The following is a 5,998-nucleotide window of genomic DNA, read 5'->3' on the forward strand; positions in this document are numbered from 1 at the left end:
TGAAGTGGGTAAAGGGGATCAAATATATGGTAGCTGAAGGAAACTAGACTTTGGGTGGTAAACACACAATACAATATACATGTCAAATGATAATGTACACCTGAAAATTACAGAATTGTATTAACCAATGTTACTCCAATAAACTTAAAAAAATCTTGCCTTCCTAATTCATATATTTTTTACATCACTTATTGAATGAAGCACTTACTACATAAGCATAGGCTGCCTACAAAGACAAGAAGAGGATTAAACTCAAAACCTTTCTCATTCTTCCAGCAACGCCGACACAATTCATTCAAAATCCCAGATCTGCAGAATGTCAGTCACATTGAGATAGAAGCCCTGCTCTGGGCAAAGATTTGTAATAATGCTCAACTCCTACTGGATTTTCCAGTAGATTTTTGGTCTTCCACACCAGTTTTTAGGACCCTTGCGGGCAGGATCCTGTCATATTCATGGTTGGACAAACAGGTCACTGAGGAATCTGGCATAGAGAAGGTGCCTGATAATTGTATGCTGGACTGACCTTGGCTCAGCTCAGCTCCAGCAGAGATGCTGTTGCCCTTCTCTGTCTCTGTGAGGAGATAATGTACAGTTCCTTCCTAAGAACTACTGCCCAGCTGCAATGGGGCCTATCAGCTTAAACATTTACATTTCTCAGCTCCAACTGATACCCACCTTCTTCATTAATTTTCATGTGGCTTAAGCACTAATTTACTAAAGACAAACCAATTGAAATATTCTGATTCAGGGAGTGACACACAATCACTCTGGAAAATGACATATTTCTACCATACCATACCAGTGAAAGTAAGAACAAAAAGCAGTTATTGAATAATGAAATTTTTTTTCTCGGGCAAAGCATGTGATTTTAATGGTTATCTGACATCGGCCTAGTAACCCTAGCTAGCATGTTGTACCATCAGGTGCTTTAGGAAACTGAAAACTTGAACTGTTACTTCCTATACCAGTTGCCCCAGTTTAGCAGTGTAGCCATTTCGCATTAGTCTTATTTTAAATAGCCAGAGCAAAACCTCACTTTTGAAAAGTTCATTAACAAAGTCTCACCATGAAGAGAGCAGCCCTGTGACTCATTTTTGGATAATCGTGTGGAAATAACAACTCCTCCCTTTGCTGAGAAACGGCTTAAACAAGTGCGTGAGAACCACAGGAAGTAATAATACAGATCTCAGCTGGTGTCAGCGGAGTCTAGAATTCCCTCTCGCGGACAGTATGGTTCTCATAAGCGCTGCCACTTTTTCCTGTCTTCGTTCTAAAAAGAGTCTCATGTGGGCTTGGAAGGAGCTGTTTGAAGGCTGTATCAACGTCTCCGTATTTCCTGGCTCCTGAGTCATACTGCCAAGTCAAGAAGTACCCATTCTGGTATTTTTGAGAAAGTGCAACCTAATAGGTAGTGAAGAGGTGGTCAAACCGAAGTAATGCCCAACTAATTAAAAAAAACAAACAAACAAACAAACAAAAAAAACACTCCCCCCCCCCAAATTCCAGCCTTTCGACTTAAAGCAAAAGTAGTCTTCGGCGTATACTTCAGGGAATCCTATCAACAGGTACCTCTGAAATAACTTTAAAAGCCTTAAATGTACAGTTCCTTGCCCACCAGGAGACAGAAAGAAAAGAAAAGAAAAGAAAAGAAAAATACTTCAGGGAATCCTATCAACAGGTATCTCTGAAATAATTTTAAAAGCCTTAAATGTACAGTTCCTTGCCCACCAGGAGACAGAAAGAAAAGAAAAGAAAAGAAAAGAAAAAAAAAGAAAGAAAGAAAGAAAGAAAGAAAGAAAGAAAGAAAGAAAGAAAGAAAGAAAGAAAGAAAGAAAAAAGAAAGAAAGAAAGAAAGAAAGAAAGAAAGAAAGAAAGAAAGAAAGAAAGAAAGAAAGAAAAAAGAAAGAAAGAAAGAAAAACATAACCACTCCTCTCCATATGAGAGACCCCATGCCGTGTTCCCTGACATGCCAGACACGAAATCCCACCGGAGGATGCATCCCTCCGGTCCCGGAGCAGCCAGCCCCCCACCCCAGGGCGCCTCTGCCTGCAGCTCTCCGCGTACAGCCACGCGGGATGTGTCCTCGCTTCTGGGGCAGTTAGGGAGAGAAAAAGAGGCGCAAGGAGAAAAAACGAACCAGGAACCAGCCGGAGCGTGCGAACCAAGAAGCCCTGCCGCGCGCGGGCGCCTGTCCCGCGCTGCGCTCGCTCGGTCGTGGGAAGGAAGCCCGCGGCGTGACTCCCCGCGCGTCGGGCAGCAACTCCGCCGCCACCCCAGCTCCGCGCTGCCGGCCCAGCCCCTCGGCGTCGGCAGCGCCCACAGCTGGAGATCTGGCCCCGCCCCGGGCAGACAGCGCCGCGTCCTCACGCGCGTCCCCGCCGGGTCAGGTGTCTGTGCGCTACTGACCGTGGGAAGCGGTGGGTGGATGCTGCCCCCAGGTACGATACAACCTCCTCCCCACCTCCCTCTTTCGCGCCCCTCACCCGGAGGCGCTGGACTTTCCCCGGGAATCCCCGCTGCGCTGGTGACGTTGGCCGCCGGGTGAGTTTCCCGCAGCGGGGACTCTAGCAGCCGGGTCTGAGTGTGGGCGTGATGACCAGGGCAGCGGCTGGCCCTGCAGCTGCGGCTGCCCGAGGCTGACGTCACCCCGAGGCTGAGCACCGCTTTCCCAGAACCCACCCGGACTCACTCCCCTCACCTGGGCCTAACGCTAGCAGGGTTCATTCATTCATTCAACACCAGTCGAGGGTCCACCAAGTGCTGAGAATGCAACCGTGGTCAAAAATACCGTAAGACCCTGCCCTCGAGGACCTGGCATTCCAGTGGGGAAAGATAAAGTGTGCATTATGCGTGAACTTTATTTTATGGTATCTTGCAAAATAAGGCTGAAGCTTAAGTTAGGAAGTGTTCGAAAAAAGAAAAAAAGCACCACACTGATGGAGAATGTCAAGGAAACGCAGGCTCCAACTGAAGAGCTCCCCATAGTTAAAACTGGAACAATTTGAGCTCCGAAATAAATAAAGTAGTATTGGATTATCACCCAAAGTAAAGAAATCCACGAGTCCATAATGATATAAATAAATCGTTGAATAAATAAATAAATGGTGTAGAAGAGATAAATCGCCCCTGCAGAAGAATTTCTAATAATTTATGTGGATACTCCACCCTCAAAGAGGAGAAGAACTTTCCACTCCTTAAGTATGGGCTGCTCATAGCGACTTTCTCCCGCAAAATACAGTATGGAATGGGGGGAAAGAATAACTTTAAAGGGAGACACTTGAAAAACACTACCTCAGCCAGGTGATCGAGGTCAACATTAACAGTCATGAATCATATTGATAGTATGCATCTTGGCATGATGTGGTGAAAATGACACTTAACCTCTGTGGTCTTCCTCCCCCAAACTGATAACCCCAGTCTTGAGAAAAACATTAGAAAAAGTTCAATAGTGGGACATTCTACAAAACACCTGACCAAAATTCCTCAAAGCTGTCACTTATCATCAAAAACAAAGGAAATCTGAAAAACATCCAGAGCCTACAGGAGCCTAATGAGAATGACAACTAAATGTAATGTGGTATTTTGGATGGGGTCCTGGGACAGAAGAATGCCATTAGGTAAAAACTAAGGAAATCTAGTATAGACTAGTACTAAAGTATCAAATTGGTTCATGAGTTGTGATGATACACCATACTAATGTAAAATGGTAATAATAGAGAAAATGGGAACAGAGTTTATACTGTCTTTGCAATTTTTATGTAAATATAAGATCATTCCCCCCAAAAAAGTTTATTTTAAAAATAAAGCAAAATAAAAAGGATGGGTGGGGTTATAATAAACTAATATATATATGTGTGTGTGTGTGTATATGGCAAAAGCATCTAAGATAAGAAAACATCTGAGGGAGGAAACAACGTGGATATTGGGGTTAAGGCTCTTTCAAGCTGGAGGGATCTGCAGATGAATGCTCCGAGGTAAGAGCATGCTTGGCTTCTTAGAGTAATAGCAGTGTGGGCGGAACAGAATGAGTGGGGGAAGAGTGACAGGTGGTAGGGTGAGGGGTCGGGAACAGAATACGTAGGGCCTTGGTGGTCACGATAGCTTGAAATTTTTACTTTGGTCGAGAAAGGAAGACATTAAAGAATTTTTAGCAGAGGAGTGACATGTAGGGGTTTTTTTGTCTTGTTTCTTAGTCCACTGTTGTGTTGAGGATAGAGTAGGGCACAAGGATGGAAGCCAGCCAACCAGTTAGGAAGCTGTGATGGTTAACTTTATGTGTCAACTTGACTAGGCCACAGATGCTATTTCATACTTTCTCCTCTGGTGCTCTGGTAATTTGGTAAACATTATTTTGGATGTCTCTTGATGAGATTAAATTTGGATCTGTAGTCTGAGTAAAGGAAATTGCCCTGCCTGATATGGGTGGGCCTCATCAATCTGGCGAAAGCCTAAATAGAACAAAAAACAGGATAGGGGAGAATTTTTTCTCTCTCTGCCTGTCTTTAATCTCCGTCATCAGTTTTCTCCTGCCTTCAATTTCCCTCCAAACTGGAACTTACACCATTTGCTCTCCTGCATCTCAGGCCTTCAGACTCAGGCTAACTTAGATCACCAACATTTCTGGGGCTCCAGCTTGACAACTACAGATCTTAGGACTTCTCAACCTCCATAGTCACGTGAGCCAATTCCTTATAATGAATCTCTCTCTCTCTCTCTGTCTCTATCCATATCTATCAATCAATCGATAGATAGTGATGTCTGCCATTGGTTCTTTTCTCTAAAGACCCCTGACTGATACAAAGACAGAGCAGTGGAGCTGGTGAGCAGTGGGCAGGTTCTGGATGCAGTCACAGGGAGAGGCCGACAACTCTGAGTCATGGGATGTAGGGTGTGAGAGAGAAAGAGGAATCAAGGATAAGTCAAAGTTTTTACTTGGAGTAACTAGAAGAAAAGAGGTTCCTTCTGCTGAGATCAGGAAGACTGCCTGTGAAGCAAGTTTGGGGGTGAGGGAGGGGCAGGGAGGATTGATGGTGATTAAAAGTTCTGTTTTAGACATTGTAAGTTTGGAGTTGTCAAGTTGTCAAAAAGGCAGCTGGATAGATGAGTCTGGGATGGTGACATCAATTTGGAAGTCTTCCACATATACATGGTTCGCATATAGAATTCAGATTTCTGAAATCCTAGTCCTGGGGCCCTTCAAAAAAGTTCAGAGATCAGGAAGATGAAGAATTAAGAAAGAAGAATGAGATAGGAGGTAAATTAACAAAGAATGGTGTTCCAGAAGGCGAATGAAAAGGTTTCAAGAATGATCAACTTTGTCAAGTGCTTTTAAAAGGGATAAAATTAGTACTGAAAACTGAGCAATGGTCTTGGCCAGATAGAGGCCAGTGGAATACCTCATAAGGAGAGTATTGGTGATGTGTGGTGATCTCTGGAGTGGGTCCAGAGAAAATAAAAAGAGAGTAAATAGAGATAGAATAATGGGGCCATAGCTGGAAGGAAATGTATCGTAAAAGGAGAGATTTCTTTTTTTTAATTAGAAGATGTATATATGTTTGTATGGTCATGAGAATAGCCCAAAGGGAAAGAAAAAGGGATGATGGAAAGAAAAGGCGAGAAAAGAGATAATGGCTAGAGCGATATTCTTGAGTAGATGAGCAGGGATGGGATCCAATGCACAAATGGAACGTTGGGGTAAATAGAAGATAGACTCCTTCCATTAACAGGAAGGGAGGCAGAATGTGTGGGCACAGATGCTGGTGAATGTGCAGGCAGGAACGTGACTTATTAGTGAAGAAGCGAAGTCACCAACTGAGAGTGAGGAATAGACAGGAAAATTGAGAAGAGAGGAGAAAGTATGAAATAGCATCTGGGGACAGTGAGAGATTAAATGGACTTTGAAAAGGTAGCCAAATTGTTGGGTAGTACTAAGGGTTCATTTGAAGTCGGAGATCGTGAATAAAAAGGGCAGCCAGTCAATATAGTTTTGTGTAC

General features: G+C 43.7%; 1 protein-coding gene across 2 annotated transcripts in view; it reads right to left on the bottom strand.

Annotated features, from left to right (window-relative positions):
• STX11 (syntaxin 11) overlaps positions 1–2,580 on the bottom strand; it is a 34,235-nt gene extending 31,655 nt beyond the window's left edge. Inside the window, exon 1 of one of the 2 annotated variants that reach the window (XM_015592082.2) lies at positions 2,488–2,580. The gene's annotated coding sequence lies outside the window, so the exon portion shown is untranslated. Of the gene's footprint in view, positions 1–2,141; positions 2,467–2,487 lie in introns of those variants that run through there. The other variant, XM_006915347.3, reaches the window with a different exon arrangement.
• Between the last annotated feature and the right edge of the window lie 3,418 nt (positions 2,581–5,998).

Source organism: Pteropus alecto, unplaced genomic scaffold, assembly GCF_000325575.1.
Source record: "Pteropus alecto unplaced genomic scaffold, ASM32557v1 scaffold185, whole genome shotgun sequence".
NCBI lineage: Eukaryota > Metazoa > Chordata > Mammalia > Chiroptera > Pteropodidae > Pteropus > Pteropus alecto.